The sequence below is a fragment of the Vicugna pacos genome, chromosome 10 (genome assembly GCF_048564905.1).
Source record: "Vicugna pacos chromosome 10, VicPac4, whole genome shotgun sequence".
In the NCBI taxonomy this organism is placed as follows: Eukaryota; Metazoa; Chordata; class Mammalia; order Artiodactyla; family Camelidae; genus Vicugna; species Vicugna pacos.
The window spans coordinates 33,349,811-33,370,849 of NC_132996.1; the positions used below are offsets into that span (position 1 = coordinate 33,349,811).

The 21,039-nt window shown below is 33.9% G+C and overlaps 1 protein-coding gene and 1 pseudogene across 2 annotated transcripts in view; both read right to left on the minus strand.

The window, feature by feature from the left end:
- Positions 1–21,039, minus strand: part of SBF2 (SET binding factor 2) — a 393,567-nt gene that overhangs the window by 266,561 nt on the left and 105,967 nt on the right. The window lies entirely within an intron of this gene.
- Positions 15,718–16,606, minus strand: LOC116282065 (large ribosomal subunit protein eL6 pseudogene; annotated as a pseudogene).

Genomic DNA, 21,039 nt, shown 5'->3' on the forward strand with positions numbered 1-21,039 from the left:
ATGAGCAAGATGAAGAAGCAGAGAAACCTTTCCCAATTAAAAGAACAAGAGGAATCCCCTGAAAGAGAGCTCAATGAAATAGACATCGATAGCTTACTAGATGAAGATTTCAAAAAAGGAGTGATCAAATTGCTGAAGGAATTAAAAGAGATAATGCTTAGAGAAATAAAATATGTCAAAAATGAAATTGAAGCTATAAAGAAGAGCCAAGCAAAATGGGAAAACTCATTGGCAGAGATGAGGAATGATCTAACAGCTGTGCAAAGCCGACTAGTTAATGCAGAGGAACGAATTAGTGATCTAGAAGACAGGGCAACAGAAAGCACCCATTCAGAAGAACTACAAGATAAGCAAACAAAAAATAATGATAATAGCATAAGGGACCTATGGGATAATATAAAGCGTCCCAATCTTCGCATAAAAGGGGTCCCAGAAGGGGAAGAAGGATCAAAGGGAATTGAAAAGGTTTTTGAAGAAATCATGACTGAAAACTTCCCAAACTTAAAGAAGGAATCAGATATCCAAGTACAGGAAGCTCAGAGGGTCCCAAACAGGAAGAACCCAAATAGACCCACACCAAGACATATCATAATCAAGATGGCCAGAGTCAAGGATAAAGAAATGATTCTAAAGACAGCAAGAGAAAAGCAAAGAGTGAACTACAAGGGAACCCCCATAAGGCTCTCAGCTGATTTCTCTACACAAACACTACAGGCCAGAAGGGAGTGGCAAGATATATTCAAAGCCCTGAATGAAAAAAAGATGCAGCCTAGGATACTTTATCCAGCAAGGCTATCCTTTAGGATAGAAGGAGAAATAAAGAGTTTCACAGACAAAAAAAAGCTGCAGGAGTTCAGCAACACTAAACCCATGCTAAAAGAAATATTGAAAGGGCTATTCTAAATAGAAAAGCAGCAGGATGCTACAGAAATGAGAAACTCACAACTGGAAAGGTGATAACTCATGAATTACAAATAAAGAAAACATGAAATTATAAAAGAAGACATACAAATCACTGAGAGTAGGAGAGGGAGGCAGGGAAATATAGAATATTTTTTTCTTTCTTTTTTAAATTTTTTATAACAGTAGGATGGGTTTGAGATCATGTTACTATCAGTTTAATAAAAACAGTTATAGTAATGGGTTAATAGATTTACAAAAAAGGGTAACCACAAGCCAAAAATTTACAAGGGAGTCACAAAAATTAAATAAAATCCATGATAATACAAAGGAAAATTACCAAACCACAAAAGGAAGAAGAAAGGAACAAAGAGGATATACCAATTCAACTGCAAAGATAAGTTCAAAATGGCAATAAACACACATCTATCATTAATTACTGTAAATGTTAATGGACTAAATGCTCCAGTCAAAAGACATAGAGTGGCAGAGTGGATAATAAAGCAAGAACCTTCAATATGCTGCATACAAGAGACCCACTTTAGGGAGAAGGACACATATAGATTGAGAGTGAAAGGATGGAAAAGGATATTCCATGCAAATGGAAAAGCCAAAACAGCAGGTGTTGCAGTACTGATTTCAGACAAAATAGACTTTAAAGCAAAGGCCATAAAGAAAGATAAAGAAGGACATTTTATAATGATTAAAGGAGTGATACAAGATGAAGATATTACACTCATTAATATATATGCACCCAATATAGGAGCACCTAAGTACATACAAGAATTACTAACAGAGATAAAGGGGGATATTGATGGGAATACAATCATAGTTGGAGATTTTAACACTGCATTAACATCACTAGACAGATCTTCCAGACAGAAAATAAACAAGGCAACAGAGAAATTAAATACTACAATAGAAAAACTAATTTGGTGGATATTTTCAGAGCTTTACACCCCCCAAAAATAGGATACACATTCTTTTCAAGTGCACATGGAACATTTTCCAGGATCGATCATGTACTTGGACACAAAAGAAACCTCAACAAATATAAGAAGATAGAAATTATCTCAAGCATCTTTACTGACCACAATGCCATGAAACTGGAAATCAACAACAGAGAAACAAAGGAGAAAAAAAGGAAAGCATGGAGATTAAACAATATGTTATTGAAAAAACAATGGATCAATGAGGAAATCAAAGCTGAAATTAAAAAATACCTTGAGACAAATGATAATGAAAGCACAACCACTCAAAACCTATGGGACACAGCAAAGGCAGTGCTAAGAGGGAAGTTTATAGCGATACAGGCCTTCCTCAAAAAAGAAGAACAATCTCAAATAAACAAGTTAACCCACCACCTGAATCAATTAGAAAAAGAAGAACAAAAAGCCCCAAAAAGCAGCAGAAGGAAGGAAATAATAAAGATCAGAGAGGAATTAAATACAATAGAGATTAACAAGACCATAGAAAAAATCAACCGAACCAAAAGCTGGTTTTTTGAAAAAGTAAATAAAATCGACAAACCTCTGGCCAAATTCACAAAGAAGAAAAAAGAGAGAGCACAAATTAGCAAAATAAGAAAGGAAAATGGAGAAATTACAACAAACAAAATAGAAATACAGAATATCATACGAGAATATTATGAAAAACTATATGGAACCAAACTGGATAACCTAGAGGAGATGGACAAGTTTCTGGAAACATACTGTCCACCAAAACTGAATCAAGAAGAAACTGAACACTTGAACAATCCGATCACTAGAAAGGAAATAGAAATAGCAATTAAAAACCTCCCTACAAATAAAAGTCCAGGACCGGACGGCTTCACTGGGGAATTCTACCAAACATACAAAGAAGAACTCATACCAGTCCTTCTCAAACTCTTCCAGACGATTGAAAAGGAGGGAATACTCCCAAACTCATTCTATGAAGCCACCATCACCCTGATACCAAAACCAGGCAAAGACACTACAAAAAAAGAGAATTATAGGCCAATATCACTGATGAACATAGACGCCAAAATCCTCACCAAAATTTTAGCAAATAGAATCCAACAACACATAAAAAAGATTATACATCATGACCAAGTGGGGTTCATCCCAGGGACACAAGGCTGGTTCAACATACGCAAATCAATCAGTGTAATACATCACATCAACAAGAGAAAGGACAAAAACCACATGATCATCTCAATCGATGCAGAAAAAGCATTTGCTAAAATTCAACACCCATTTATGATAAAAACTCTCGCCAAAGTGGGTATAGAGGGAACATATCTCAACATAATAAAAGCTATATATGACAAACCTACAGCCAGCATAGTACTCAACGGTGAAAAACTCAAAAGCTTCCCACTAAAATCTGGGACAAGACAAGGATGCCCACTATCACCCCTCCTATTTAACATAGTCCTGGAAGTCCTAGCCACAGCAGTTAGGCAAGAGAAAGAAATAAAAGGGATCCAAATTGGAAAAGAAGAGGTAAAAGTGTCATTATATGCTGATGACATGTTACTATATATAGAAAACCCTAAAAGGTCCACACAAAAGCTACTAGAGCTGATTGAAGAATTCAGCAAGGTAGCAGGTTACAAAATTAACGTTCAAAAATCAGTTGCATTTCTTTACACTAACGATAAATCAACAGAAAAAGAAAGTAAAAAACAATCCCCTTTAAAATAGCACCCAAAGTAATAAAATATCTGGGAATAAATCTAACCAAGGAGGTGAAAGAATTATACACAGAAAACTATAAACCATTGATGAAGGAAATTAAAGAAGACTTTAAAAAATGGAAAGATATTCCATGCTCTTGGATTGGAAGAATCAATATTGTTAAAATGGTCACACTGCCCAAGGCAATCTACAGATTTAATGCAATCCCTATCCAATTACCCAGGACATATTTCACAGAACTAGAACAAATCATAATAAAATTTATATGGAACCATCAAAGGCCTAGAATTGCCAAAGCATTACTGAAGAGAAAGAAAGAGGCTGGAGGAATAACTCTCCCAGACTTCAGACAATACTACAGAGCTACAGTCATCAAGACAGCACGGTATTGGTACCAAAACAGACATATAGACAAATGGAACAGAATAGAGAGCCCAGAAATGAACCCACAAACTTTTGGTCAACTCATCTTCGACAAAGGAGGCAAGAATATACAATGGAATAAAGACAGTCTCTTCAGCAAATGGTGTTGGGAAAACTGGACAGCAGCATGTAAAACAATGAAGCTAGAACACACCCTTACACCATATACAAAAATCAACTCAAAATGGATTAAAGACTTAAACATAAGACAAGATACAGTAAACCTCCTAGAGGAAAACATAGGCAAAACATTATCTGACATACATTTCAAAAATTTTCTCCTAGAAGAAATAAAAGCAAGAATAAACAAATGGGACCTAATGAAACTTACAAGCTTTTGCACAGCAAAGGAAACCAGAAATAAAACAAGAAGAAAACCTACGGAATGGGAGAAAACTTTTGCAAGTGAAACCGACAAAGCCTTGATCTCCAGAATATATAAGCAGCTCATACGACTCAATAAGAAATAAACAAACTACCCAATCCAAAAATGGGCAGAAGACCTAAACAAGCAATTCTCCAAGGAAGACATACAAATGATCAAAAAGCACATGAAAAAATGCTCAATATCACTAATTATCAGAGAAATGCAAATCAAAACTACAATGAGGTATCACCTCACACCAGTCAGAATGGCCGTCATTCAAAAATCCAAAAATGACAAATGCTGGAGAGGCTGTGGAGAAAGGGGAACCCTCCTACACTGCTGGTGGGAATGCAGTTTGGTGCAGCCACTGTGGAAAACAGTGTGGAGATTCCTCAAAAGACTAGGAATAGACTTACCATATGACCCAGGAATCCCACTCCTGGGCTTGTATCCAGAAGGAAATCTACTTCAGGATGACACCTGCACCCCAATGTTCATAGCAGCACTATATACAATAGCCAAAACATGGAAACAGCCTAAATGTCCATCAACAGGTGACTGGATAAAGAAGAGGTGGTATATTTATACAATGGAATACTACTCAGCCATAAAAACCGACAACATAATGCCATTTGCAGCAACATGGATGTCCCTGGAGAATGTCATTCTAAGTGAAGTAAGCCAGAAAGAGAAAGAAAAATACCATATGAGATCGCTCATATGTGGAATCTAAAAAACAAAAACAAAAACAAACAAACAAACAAAAACAAAGCATAAATACAGGACAGAAATAGACTCATGGACAGAGAATACAGACTTGTGGTTACCAGGTGGGTAGAGGGTGGGAAGGGATAGACTGGGATTTCAAAATTGTAGAATAGATAAACAAGATTACACTGTATAGCACAGGGAAATATACACAAAATGTTATGATAAATCACAGAGAAAAAAATGTGACAATGAGTGTGTATATGTCCATGAATGACTGAAAAATTGTGCTGAACACTGGAATTTGACACAACACTGTAAAATGATTATGAATCAATAAAAAATGTTAAAAAAAAAGAAATAAGCATGAAGTAGGAGATAAGAACACATGCTATGAGCTTTAGTAAAACTGTATAATAACTCAAATCAGAGAAACAGTGTTTCTTTTCTAATACTCTAAAGTACCAGAAACAGATCATTTTACACCCACACATATTTATTCAATGCACAATTCTGGTGTTATGCCAATAACTCTTCGCTTAACTAAGAATTCCTCTCTGGAAATAAGTAATTGTGGTTGGATTTTAAATACAAATAAATTAAGAACAAAAATTTAGCTTAAGTCCTCTTAAGAAAACAGATGTTTTCTTTTCACTATTAAAAAAAAGATCGATCAAGCCTCCTATTCACTTAAGAAGAAATTAGTAGTTTTATTTAAACTTATCTGAATTAGAATGACATAAAAGTACTCTGAATCTAGAAAGATGAAAAATCTCTGATTTCAGGGAATGAAATATGAATGACACTAGCCATGAACTAAAATGTCACATTCCATACATGGTAAGATTGAACCTTTTATTTCAACTCATGAAAGAAAAACAGAAAATCTGATAGCAAATCTGGCACTTATAATGAGACAAAGATAAATGCAATCTCCAGTATGTCCATTAGCAAACATCTTAGGGGAAAATAAACTTTGTAGGATTCAAAAAGCAGAACACACAGGCAAAAAGAATAAACAGAAGAAGTGAGATGAAGGAAAGCAAAATTATTTTAATCTGACACAGCTCTTCAAATAATATGGTACGTAGAGAAAAAGAATATAAGAGAGTGTTTCTATTAAGACAAAAACTAAATATATTGAAAACAGGATGAAGAATAAATAGAAAAAATGTATTAAAATTGTGTACTTACGATGGAGAACAGAAAAGAGGAATTTTTTCATCTTTTCCTCCACCAAATTATCTTTCTAAAGCATCAAAGAACGGTTGTTATCTGACGGAAATCATTCTCTAACAAGGATATACATGCTTAAAGTAATTAGATTCTTTGGTAGCATTTACCCCAAGCTTTATTGAGGTATAACTAACAAATAGAATTGTAAGATATTTAAAGTGTACAACATGATGATTTGATATATGTATACATCATTAAAGGATTTCCCCTCATATTAACACATCTAAAATGGTACATTTAAAAAAAATCTTATGTATTTTTATATAAAACTCATAAAATAAATATTTGCAGAGAATAAATAAAATATCAAAATATAAACAAACTTGTTTCATCTAATATTTCTCTGTAAGAATTATATGTCAAATAAGGAAATAGAATACAATTATTAAAGATTTCTAAATGTGTTTAAAACAATTAAAACATTGCTATATTTTTAAGTCAGATATTTACTGAGAGTCTACCACATGACAAGTATTCCACTAAATGCTGAAGATGCAGTAGGCAAATAAGCAAGACATAATCCTTGCCTTCATAATGATTATTTTCTAGCAGGGCAGTAAAACATAAGTCAGAGGTGTGATAAGTGCTACTCAGAAAAATCACTCAATTTTTCACTTTCTGGAACATTTCATATTAGACAGCAGTAACTTACTAACAAACTTTAGTAAAATTCACAAGTGAAATTACTGAGACTGATGTTTCTCTTACATGCAGTTTTTAAAACCTGAATCCATTTCTTTAATGCTTAGAGTCCTTTTGAGATTTTCTATTTCTTTTAGTCAACTTTCATAATTTATTTTTCTCTAGAAAACTAGAAATTCTAAATTTTATTAAAAATTTTTGTATTTTTAGACTAAATCTGTTCAAAGTTGCTATTTTAATTTCTTAAAATCTCAACATGAGCCCTTTATATTTCTGACATTATTAGTGTGTACTATTTCTACTATTTCTTGACCAATGTTCAGGGGAATTTGCCCAATACTGACTCCATCATTTATAAGTTGTGTGGAATTAAGTAAAGTTTTTAACTTCTCTGGGCTCAATTTCCTCAATTTTAAAGTAGGAATAAGAATAGTAATTTCCCTAAAGGCCACTTAAGGAATTCAACAAGATAATATATGTAAAGCACTTAGAACATGCTTGACAAATAAGTGCTAATAAATGTTACATATTGTTACTAAGTGTGGATTTATTTTCATGCATCTTGTTTGGAACACAGTATGTTTCTTCAATCTAAAAATCTCATGATTTTCCTTAATATTGGAAAACTTACAGCATTTATCTTCCTTTCAGATATTGTCTCTTATTTATTCTCTCTATTCTCTGGTTCTGAAACTTTTATTAGCTCTAAGTTAGGCCCTCTCATTCTCTTCCATTTTCTTAATATTTTATCTATATATGTATTTTTCATGTATCAGTGCTGTTTTCTAGGTGATATCCTCAAATCCCTCTTCAAACTCTCTCTTCAAATGATTATACAACACTATAGTAAAAAATATATTATGGCACATAGAAAAAGAATGCAAAAGTTTACTGAAGGAAAATCACTGACAACTTTTATTTCAATTACTGTATTTTTTCATTTCTAAGCATCTCTTTCAAATCTAGCTGTTCCTCTTTTATATTACACAAGTTTTCCACTAAGATTCCTATTCCTTCTTTTAATTTCTAATCATTTTAAACAAACTTTTAAAAAAATTTCTTCTTGAAGTGTAATTGATTTACAATATTGTATTAGGTTCAGGTGTACAGCATAGTGATTTAACATTTTTACAGATTATAATCCATTGATTATGATATGGATGACTTCATCATTGTTGCAGAAATTCTTGGCATCAGTGAACAAATAAATGTATTCTTTTAGATGGTTTTTCCATGAAATAATACAAATAATCCCAGAAATGTATATTTCTATCCCAAGTACTAGCAGTTCTAATCTTTTCCATAAATCATCTTTTTAATAAAGAACTGCAATATATGTTGTGTATTTTCTGAAGTAATTGTGACAATAATGATAACAAATACATTTGGGTAGTATGTTAAGAATTTACATAATCCTTTAAGTAAATTTAAAACACAGTATCTCTCCTTTGTTCCTTACAACCACTTTGGGAAGGCGATAGGCCAGGATTTACTACCCTCATTTTATTTATTTTTATTGAAGTATAGTTGGTTTACAACACTGTGTTAATTTCTGGTGTATAGCATAGTGATTCAGTTATATATATATGTGTGTGTGTAGGTAGGTAGGTAGGTAGGTAGGTAGGTAGGTAGATAGATAGATAGATTTCCTTTTCATATTCTTTTTCATCATAGGCCATTACAAGGTATTCAGTATAGTTCCCTATGTTATACAGTAAGATCTTACTGTTAATCTAGCTTATATATAGTAGTTAGTATCTGCAAATCCCAAACTCCCAGTTTATCTTTCCACATTCCCCTTTCCCCTCCAGTAACCACAATTTGTTTTCATGTCTGTGATTCTGTTTCTGTTTTGTAAGTAAGTTCATTTGTGTTACTTTGTTAGATTTCCCATATAAGTAATGTCATACAGTATTTTTCTTTCTCTTTCTGGCTTACTTCACTTAGAATGACATTCTCCAGGTTCATCCATGTTGCTGCAAATGGCGTTATTTTATTCTTTCTTATGGCTGAGCAGTATTTCATCACAACTTCTTTACCCAGTCATTTGTGAATGGACTTTTATGTTGCTTCCATATCTTGGCTATTGTAAATAGTGCTCTTAACACTGGAGTATATGTATCTTTTTAAATTAGAGTTTCCCCTCCGGATATATGCCCAGGAGTGGGGTTGCTGGATCATAGGGTAAGTCTATTTTTAGTTTTTTAAGGAATCTCCATACTGTTTTCCATAATGGTTGCACCAAACTACATTCCCACCAACAGTGTAGGAGGGTTCCCTTTTCTCCACACCCTCTCCAGTATTTATCTTTTGTAGACTTATTAATGATGGCCATTCTGACTGGTGTGAGATGATACCTCATTGTAGTTTTGATTTGCATTTCTCTGATAATTAGCGATATTAGCATTTTTTCATGTGTCTATTTGTCATTTGTATGTCTTCATTGGAGAAATGTTTCTTTAGTTCTTCTGCCCATTTTTGGATTGGGTTTTTGTTGTTGTTGTTGTTGTTGTTTGTTTGTTTGTTGGTCTTATTTAAGTCTTTAAGCCATTTCTGAGCTCTCAAATTCTGTTCCATTGATCCATATGTCTGTTTTTGTGCCAATACTATGCTGTTTTGATTACTATAGCTCTGTAGTGCTCTGTGAAGTCGGGGGTGGGGGGGTTATTCCTCTGGCTTCAATCTTTTTCTTCTTTCTACTTTTGCAATCCTGGGTCTTTTGTGATTCCACATAACTTTTAGGATTATTTGTTCTAGTTCTGTGAAAATGTCCTGGGTAATCTGACACAGATCGCATTAAACCTATAGATTGCTTTGGGCAGTATGGTCATTTTAGCAATATTAATTCTTCTAATCAAAGGGTATGGAATATCTTTCCATTTCTTTAAATCATCTTTAATTTCCTTAATCAATGTTTTATAGTTCTCCATGTATAAGTCTTTCACCTTGGTCTCGTTTACTCCTAAGTTGTTGTTTTTTTTTTTTTGATGCACTTTTTAAAAGGGACTGTTTTTGTTGTTGTTTTTAACTTTCCTTTTCTGATATTTCATTGTTAGTGTAAAGAAATGCAAAGGAATTCTGTATGTTAATCTTATATCTTGCTACCTTGCTCAATTTGTTTATCAGCTCTAGTAGTTTTTGTGTGGAGTCTTTAGAGTTTTCTATATATAGTATCATGTTATCTGCATATAGTAACAATTTTACCTTTTCTCTTCCAATCTGGATCCGTTTTATTTCTTTTTCTTGTCTTACTGCTATGGCTAGGACTTCCAATACTATGTTGAATAGAAATGGTGAGAGTGAATATCCTTGTCTTCCCAATTTTTAGTGTTTTTTGATTTGTTTTATTTTTTTAATGGAGGTACTGGGGATTGAACCCAGACTTCATGCAAGCTAAGCATCCACTCTACCACTGAGCTATTTCCCTCCCCCCCACCCCTCATTTTAGACATAAAGATTGAGGTCCAAAGCTGTTGGTTCATGTGCACATACAGAAATAAACACTATACTCTCACTTACTATTCTTTAGTGGTACACATCTGATCATCTATTACTGTAATTCTTTTTTGTTTCCTGCTAATTCTGGATATTAAAGTCCTACAACACTCCCCACCTATTTTAGTGCGTCAATCATTAGTATAAAATAGTAACTGAGACTCCAAATCTACCAGACACACAACACTGCTATAAGCATTATGAAAACATCATGTAATCTCAATTCTAAGACATATCTTTTAGCACTTCAATGTTTCTATAATAACAATAGATCTTCCAATTAACATCCAAAGAAGCCTGCTGGTGACTATGCAGAGAAGTAAGTTATGACACTACTATAAACACAAATGTGCATTTAAATATTTACCTGTTCATCTGAGTATTATCTTGGTTGAGATATCTGAATTTGTGGCACAAAATGTGACTGAATTTTAATTCGAACTGAATCCCTAGGTATCTGACAAATTTTTTTAAAAGATTATACTGTGATGCTGCTCTGAAACAGAAAGTAAGAATATACATATAAAGTTGAATACCACATACCAGGTAAGATAATTAAGTACAGTGGGAAAATGTGAAATCTTTAAGAACTGATTGCTGAATTCCAAAGCCAGGACAGAATTTATACATCAGGGAAAATTCAGGTATTCTTTTCCAAACATTCCAATGAAGCACTGACAGATCAATTTTCTAAAACTCTTCTTTTGTCACGTTATTCTCCAGCTCGGGAATCTATAATAGCTTCTTATTGCCTCCTAATTCAAAGACACACCTCTACACAATTTTCAAGGCCATCCATTAACTGGTTTCATAAATTTATGCAATTTTCATTTCCATTTTCCCCTCACTTCTGCCTCCCTGAGTCTCTGCTTCAGTCATGTCAGTCTCTTAAAGGAAGTTCCCATCTTTCCTACAACCCTGCCTTGATTTGTTCACTTTCCCCCATTATCTTCTTCTAAACAAATAAAACCCTGTCCTACCCTCAAATGCAACTCAAGTCTTAATCTACTTAATTTTCAGTTCCTGCTGTAGTTAGAGACACTCTTAAATTATCAATGACACTTACCTATTTATTTATTTCTTAACTATTGCTTTGTTTGTTTCCTAACTTAGATCTTAAGAGCTTTGGAAATATAAACCCATCATCCATCCTTTCTCTTATCCACTAGAGGAAATTCTATTAGAAAGAACAGGAATTTTTTCCTATCTTCTTGAAAGATAGTAAACTAAATCTCAGAGAAATTAAATGAAATGCCCAGATCAAAGAGCTAAATACAAATAGTTCAACCTAGACAAAAACCCTTTTTAGTCACTTTTCCCTTCAACATAGTATTGACACCTGAGTTAAGGAGCAAAACAAAAGGTATATATCAAACCCAGGTCCTATTTCGCTTTTTACCTTAATATAAAAAATAAAATTAGAAACAGAGCCACTATATACTTCTATTACTTACATGCAAACCCACTGACATTCCTCTTTCTCAATTAGACTGAAAGTTTATGAACACTGAATAGTTCCAATACAAATTAGGTGTGGTTACTGCAAGGGGAGGGGATAGAGAGAATTAGTTATGCACTTCCTAAGAGACACGAAGTTGTATTTAACCTTGGTAAAGCAGCTTAAGAGTCTCTCTTGGGTGCTATTTACACATTTTTTTTTCCCTGATTTCAGTCATGCAATACAATTCCATTTGGGATTTCACGTAAAGTTGGAATGCTGCATTCCCTAAGGAAAGAACAGTGTTTAGTTTAAAAAAAAAAAAAGGAATGTGATACTTCTGGTCAAAAGTTCTCTTTCTGGAATTCATGATAAATGAAAAGAATTTTGGCTGTTTCTATGCTGTTCTACACCCCACAAGCAACGTGCAGTTCCTCATGTCACTACAACCTGGTTATTCCCTGAAACAACTGATCTTATTACAAAACAAGTTAAAGAAACAAACAAAGCCTCCTTCAGTTCCTGCCTTGATTCATTATTAGAATTCACCTTTCCTTTCACCTCACCCACAATTCCAGATATTGAATGCCAAATGTTGGTCTCACTGAAAGACAGGACATTATACAATTTAAACATCAGCAAAATTGAATTCAGCTATCCTTAGTCACTGACTGATGACTCTATTCCTATTTGTACATTTTTAGAGTAATACTATGTCCTTCCTGGAAGTTCTTTTTGCATTCCAGATTACAACAGGGACTGAAGTACAACAAAGGAAAAATGCAAAAAGTCAAGTATCAGGACAAGAGTTAGAGGCATACACACATATGTAGGTAAGTCTGGGTCAAACTGCTATTCAGTAAGATAATAATTTTAATACAAAATTTTAAATAAAATTTCAAATACTTAATTTAGCCTAAAACAACTTCCACCCAATATCAGAGATAATGATTAAAGTAGTGAAAATTTATTTCTAAAACTTAAAACTGTTATAAAATAATTTTATAAGAATACTAGAAATCACACTTAAACAGTTATACACATTCTGTATCTAAACTGACCAAGGTTCATTCAACAAATGACAATTATCTTTACTTCTACTGCTGATTACCTGCTGGGAGCACCAAAACAAAAAACAACAAAAAAAAATCCTTCCTCTGTTAAAGTCACATCTGCAGGAAAAAGGCTACTAAATAAAGAACAGTCTGCTCTTCCAAGTTAATATCCTGCCAGTAGATACTTTGCAATGCTCAGGGCTGAAAACTGTTTTCAAAGAAATAATTTTATATTTTCATATACTTAAGGCATAAATTCCAGACTCAGAAAATTAAAATGGTAGTTGTACTATTATTTAATATTAATATATTCTACTGAATAAGTCTGCCACTTTTGCCTGAGGCTCTGATTTGTACCATATTTTCTAAAACCCCATAATAACAAAAATTGTCTCAGTAGTTCTCTTCCCCCTTGCCTTTGAGCAAATCTATTCACCATCTATGATTTTCATGTGTAAATACTAGTATCAACAACAAACTAGAGACAAATTTCATTTTGAAAAATCCAGAAAGTGAGAATATGGATATATGTACAGATAAAAATTTTGAAATAAAACAACAAGCACTACTCTTGTTGAACTGCACTTAATCTTTCAAATAAGCAGAAGTTTAGGTTTTTCCCTTCCTCCCTCCCCAGCTCCTGCCAAACACCATTCTACTTTCTGTTTCTAAAAGTTTGACCGATTTAGAGACCTTACATAAGTGCAAGCATACAGTGAACCTCAAGGTTCATCCATGTTGTACCATGTGACAGGATTTCTTTCTTTTTTAAGGCCAATATTCCATTGTATGTATATACCACATTTTCTTTATCCATTCATCAGTCAATAAACATTTGAGTAGCTTATACATTTTAGCTATTCTGAATAATGCTGCTAAGAATACAGGTGTACAAATATTTCTCTGAGACTCTACTTTCAATTCTTTGGGGTATATATCCAGAAGTGGAATTGCTAGATCATATGGCAATTCTAGTTTTAATTTTTTGAGGAACAACCATATAGTTTTCCACAACAGCTACACCATTTTACAGTCCCACCAGTAGTGGACAAAAGTTCCAAATTCTCCACATCCTTGCTAACACTTGCTATTTTCAGGATTCTGGAAAGTAGTCATCCTAATGGGTGTGATCAAAATCACTGTGGTTGTGATTTACACTTCCCTATTTATTACTGACGGTTGACAACATTGAAGGAATCATCTCCAGTCAGAGATATGGAATTGACATTCAAAAGAGAAAATAATCAAGCACAGAGACGTAACTGAAATACATTTAGATAACAGTCAAAACCTTCAGGTAACATTGGTTTGTTTCTTCCATCCCACTTAGCCTGTTTTTTTCCTTGAACTTTGCCAGTCTCTCCTTATTCTATAGAGTACTCTCTCTTTCAATTCAATTCTGTTCTTAAGAAAGGATTTAATGTGAATTTGGGAATGTTTCTGATTTCTCCTAGGGACATTTACATATAAAGCTTTAACATCCTTTATATAAGGAAAGATATTTTTCCCCCATTTGGTAAGGAGAATCTTTAAGCCACAACTGTAAGGCAGAGATACTCGAGCGCTGGTTCTCTCAAGCCAATTTTCGAGATGACTAACTAGTAGTTGGTCACTTATTTCACCTAAGGCTAACCACTTTAGAAATAAAACAATCAACATGGATATAAGAATATACTTTGGTACCCACCAAGTATTTACTTGGAGATCTATAGAATAAACTATGTATCTCTTATGTACTTTAGAGTTTAGAGCAAGAACTCAAAGCTGGTCCTGAAAATCTCCTTCATACTTAAATCATCAGAATTTTCCAACCTCACTTCTTCAATACCTTCAATTATGCACAATACCACCAAAACTCTAAAAACAGGCCCAATGAGCAAACAGGGAGTAAAACTAGACATCAAAAAATCTTTGTTAAAAGGCATTTGATTTTCCTTGTAGGAGAACCCTTTGGCTCTCACTGAGTTACTGAATACTATCAGTCTACACACAATTTTAGCAAATTTAATGAAATGACTTTCCAATCTATAACAAATGCATCTACATTGGGGTTGAAGATGGAGACATGTAAGTCTGAATAAAGCACAGTCATCTAGGTTGGCCCTCCTACCTGCATATTGCATATTACTTGCAAGCATCACTTATTACAGCATATTATGAGAACTGATACTCATATTGAGTAGCCTTACTCATCAAAGATTAAATTATATAAGTATGCAATTTTAGAAAGGTGCGAAACTCACAAGATACATACCTTTGCAGCTGTATGCACACACATACACACACTTTGTTTACACCTTTCTTCTGCTTTCTGCCAACAGCTACCCAATTTTGATTCTTTTATGAGTCACCACATAAGTAGCTCATTATTTTGGCTTTACCACTCCCTGCTTACTCACACCATACCAACCACCTGACGAAACTGGAGGAAACCCTCCCCTCATTTACCCTACTGAAAGCAAAGCATGCACTGGGATTAGAGTATCACAAGATATTACAAAACTGAACCTAAGAATGTTCTGCTTTGAAAAAGAAAGGCAGAAAGGAAGAGTACTGAGGAAAAGAAATGGAAGAGAAATGGGAGTAAGCACTGAGACATGAGGCCCAGCTAACAAACACAATTTGAATAAAAATATTCATTCTTCCTCTCTTAATGGTTTATTTATGATAGATACTTTCGGTATAACATACTACTAATACTTGTTCTGCTTTCTTCCTCTTTTTTTGTTTTTTAAATGAATCAGTTATTTAATTAGGTTCTCTATAGTAAGTTTAGAACACCAATTTGTGAGGATAAATTCCATCTGTGAGAACAAACACAGAGCGGAAGTAGCCCTGGAGCTGAGGAACAGCTTTGATCCTTCACAGAATTTGAGTCCACAGCTTTCTGATCAACCTCATGCTGCTCTGTAATCTCATATTTCTCTTTCTCTGTGTTAAAGATCTCACCTTCCTAGTGTCTGGGCTTATGCAGCTTCTTTTTGAAGTAAGCATCAGTGAGATGTTCTGGGATTTTTCATACCACTAATGTCAATTTTGGTTGAGGTGGCAACGACAAATTTCTGGTGTGTTCTACAGAGAGGAATTCAATTGAGGGACAGAGGTCCAGTCACAAGAAGCAAACTACTCCTCAGCTGCTTCAGGAAAATGACCCTCTTGCCTCTGTGGCAACCAGTGAGGATGATGAGAATGGTCCTGGGAGTGATGCTGGCACACAGTTTCCTCACATGCTTACTGGACGGTTTCTTGCCATGGCTCAACGGCTTTCGAGGTACATCTTCAGTAGGAGATCTAGATTTTGCTAAGTTTAACCACACAGGTGCCACCATTCTTGTCACCACCAACTGGTTTTATGACAGTAGCAAGAACCCTCACCTTTTTTTTCTTTTCAATCTTGGATTTAGCTGCTGAATACTTCCTCCTGTACAAGGCCTTTCTGGAATACACAGCCGATCAGGAATATCGGCCAATTCCTCTGACTAGGACAGGGTTTCAGCTGCAGTGGGGCATCCCCTTCTTAACCCTCGTACCCTTTTTAACCTTGCAGCCAGCAGCATCAGCCTTCTTGCCTTCAGACTTTTTTCTCCTTAGTGTCTGGATTCTCAGTTTTTTCTTTCACCTGCCATTTTGCAAGATGGGAAAGCCTTCCTCTTAATATCATTAGGAAAAACTAAAGATTATCCCTGCTATCTGAGTAGTTTTATAAAACTCCACAATTATCCAATACTTTGTTTAGCCTTTTTGCACCTCTCCTTCTTCTTTTTTTGCTATCTTCATTAGGTTTTCTGTATTGCTGCTTACAGTGATGCTGTTTTCATATAATTCAGTGCAATGCTTTCTGTATTTTCAACGTTCTGGAACTGTTCTAACAATTTAAGAATTATCAGTTGCCTGTTAACGAGCTGCACTAGAAAGAGTAGTAGGTCAATAAACGGGCATGCTGCCCTTTCTTATGACAAATCTCTAACAACTCTTTTCTTAAAACTTTATAAAAATTTTTATTAAAAGTTTTCATCTTAGTATAGCACAGGGAAATATATACAAGACCTTGTGGTAGCTCACAGCAAAAAAAATGTGACAATGAATATATGTATGTTCATGTATAACTAAAAAATTGTGCTCTACACTGGAATTTGACACAACATTGTAAAATGACTATAACTCAATTTCAAAATGTTGAAAACAGGTTTCATCTTAGAATAATTTTAGACTTACAGGAAAGTTGTAAATACAGTAGAATTCTTGTCTATTCTTTACCAGTTTCCTCTAATGTTAACATCTTATATAGCCATGATACATTTGTCTGAATTAAGAAATTATCATCAGTGAAATACGATTAACTAAGCTACAGACTCTATGCAGATTCCCACTTTCCCCACCATGGTCCCTTTTCTGTTTCAGGATACCAAATGTATTTAGTGTCATGACCCCTTAGTCTCCTATGATCCATAATAGACAAGCAATCTTTGCTTTTCTTTCTTTTTTTACCCTATAACATGACAGTTTTTAAAAGCACTGGTCAGAAATTTGGTAGTGTCCTGCAATTTGGGTTTGTCTAAGGTGTCCTCATGCCTATACAGTCGTTATGAGTTTGAGGAAGAATGTCACAGAAGTAAAGGTCTTTCATATTGCATCATTATCAAGTGGTACAGTCCATCAACATGACTGACAACATCAACGTTGATGACTCGAATGACTTAGATAGTACCAGTGTTTTTCACTTCATCCATTGTTATAAATCTGTTCAGGTTTTCTTCTTCTTCTTGAGTTTTGTTCTGATAGTATATATTTTGTTTAAAAATTTTTGCCTCATTTAGAATTTAAAACTATATATGTTTAAACTGCACAAAATATTTTACTCTTTATTGTTAATGTCCTCTAAATCTGCAGATTTTTGGTTTTCTCAGTCCAGAGGCAATATATTATTATTTTCTTTCTTAGATTTTAGGGGGATTTGGCCTATTTTGCATATCTTTTGTTTTGAGTTTTATTTTCAGTTATATTTTTGGTTTTCTAGTTTACTATCACTTCTTAACTCCAGTATTTATCAAAGAAGCATATTAGGATCTTGACAAGATGGCCAGAGTATTGACAGATCAAAAAGTGATGTGAAGGCAAACAGAACAATGTACATGACTAAAGTAAAGGACTGGAAAAAAATGGGGGATGTAATCTGATTTAGCTAGAATACATAAAACACGCAGGATGAAAAAGTAAGAATAGATGTACGCAATACTGAAAAGGTTCAAATAAAATATTCAGTAAATAGACCTCCTCAAAAAATTAAACATAAAATTTTCATATGATCCAGCAATCCCATCTCTGAATATATTTCCCCAAAAAACTGACAGCAAGAACTTAAAAAAGATATTCGCACACAGATACTCATTGCAGCATTATTCACAATAGCCAAAAAGTGAAAATAATCCAAACATCCATTGATGGATGAATGGATAAACAAAATGTAATATACAATAAAATGGGGTAGTATTTATCTTTAAAAAGGAATTAAATTCTGATACTTGCTATACTCTAGATAAACCTTAAAATAATTATATTAAATAAAATAAGCAAGACATAAAATAACAAATATTATATGATTCCATACATATGAGATGCCTAAAATAGGCAAATTCACAGAGACAGAAAGGAGAAAACAGGTTACCAGAGAAGGACGGGAAAGAGGAACAGTTAGTAATGAGTACACAGTTTCATTTTGAGATTAAAAAAAAAATTCAGGAAATGGATGGCGTTGATTTTTTAACCACAATGTGATTATACTTAATGCCACTGAACAGTACATTTTAAAATGGTTAGGACAGTAAGTTTTATGCCATGTATTTTTTACAATTTTTATAGTGGTAAATTAAAAACATAAAATTTAGGATCTTAGCCAATTTAAAAGTATCATTCAGTGGTATTAAATACATTCTTCTTATTTTCCAGTTTATTGAGATATAACTGACACATAATATAAGTTTAAGGTGTACAGTATAATGGTCCGACTTACATATACCTTGGAACGATTACCACAAAAAGTTTAGTGACCATCCATCATCTCATAAAGATACAAAATAAAAGAAAAAAGAGGAAAAAAGTTCTTGCTACTTTTTTCCTGTGGCAAGAACTCATAGGATTTACTCTCTTAACAATGTACATATATAACATACAACAGTGTTTATTATTCATCTTACACATTATATCACTTGTACTTATAACTGGAAGTCTATACCTTTTGACCACTTTCATCTAGTTACCCCTCCCTGAACCACCACCTCTGCTAACCACAAATCTGATCTCTTTTCCTATGAGTTTATTTGCTTTATAAAGTATAACTGACCTACAATACTGTTACTTCCTGGTGCACAACATAGTGATTCGCTATTCCTATACATTAAAAAAAGATCACCATGATCAGTATAGTTACCATGTGTCATCATACAAAGATATTATGTAATTATTTACTATAATCTCCATGCTGTACATTTCACTCATATGATTCATTTATTTTGTAACTAGAAGTATATACCTCTTAATCTCCCTCACCTATTTCACACACCTCTCCACCACCCTCTCCACTGGCAACTACATGTTTGTTCTCTGTATCTATGATGCTATTTATGTTCTGTTCTGTTTGTTCATTTGTTTTGATTTTTATATTCCACATAAAAGCGAAGTCATATAATATTTATCTTTCTCTATCTGATTTATTTCATTTACTGTAATATCTTCTAGGTCTATCCATGTTGTCACAAATGGCAAGATTTCACTTTTCTTGTGGATAAGTAATATTTCTTCACATACATCACATCTTCTATATCCATTCACCTATCTATGAACACTTAGGTTGCTTCCATATCTTAGCTATTGCAAATAATGCTGCAGTGAACACAGGGGTACATACACTGTTTTGAATTAGTATTTTTGTTTCCTTTGGAAAAACACCCATCAGTGGGATTGCAGGGTCATATGATAGTCCTAGTTTTTATTTTTTGAGGAATCTTCATACTGTTTTCCATAGTGGCTGAACCAATTTACATTCCTACCAACAGTGCACAAGAGTTCACTTTTGTCCCTGTCCTCACCAACACTTATTACTTATTGTCTTTTTGATAACAGCCATCCTAAAAGGTGTGAGATGATATCTCACTGTGGTTTTGAATTATATTACCCTGATGATTAGTGATGTTAAGCATCTTTTCATGTGTCTGTTCAGCACTGGAATTTGGAGGAAAATGTCTATTCAGGTTTTCTGCCCATTTTTTAGTAAGAATGTTTTTTCATGTTGAGTGGTATGAGCCCATTGTATATTTTGGATACTAACCCCTTTTCAGATATATCATGTGCAAATGTCTTCTCCCACTCAGCAGGCAGCCTTTCCATTTTGTTGATAGTTTCCTTTGCTGTGCAGAAGCTTTTAGTTTCATATTGTTCCATTCATTTATTTTTGCTTTTGTTTCCCTTACCTGAGGAGACAGATCCAAAAAACATATTTCTAAGACCAAAGTCAAAGAGCATATGGCATATGTTTTCTTCTAGAAGTTTTATGGTTTCAGGTCTTACATTCAAATCTTTAATTCATTTTGAGTTTATTTTTTAATACAATGTGGGAAAGTACTCTAGTTTGATTCTTTTGCATGTAGCTGTCCAGTTTTCCCAACACCATTTATTAAAGAGGTTGTCTTTTCACCATTGTATATAGCCCTGACTCCTTTATTGTAGATTAACTGACCATATAAATGTGGGTTGCTTTCTGGGCTCTCCTTTCTGTTCCATTGATCTATGTGTCTGGTTTTGTGCAAGTACTATATTGTTTTGATTACTGTAGCTTTGTAGTATAGTTTGAAATCACAGAACATGATACCTCCAGCTCTGTTCTTCTTAAGATTGTTTTGGCTATTCAGGATCTTTTATATTTCCACACAAATTTTGGAATTATTTGTTCTAGTTTTGTGAAAAAATCCAATTTGTATTTTGATAGAAACTGTACTGAATCTGCAGATTGCCTTTGGCAGTATGGTCATTTTAACAATATTAATTCTTCCAATCCATGAGCACGATAAATCTTTCTATTTCTTTGTATCATCTTTAATT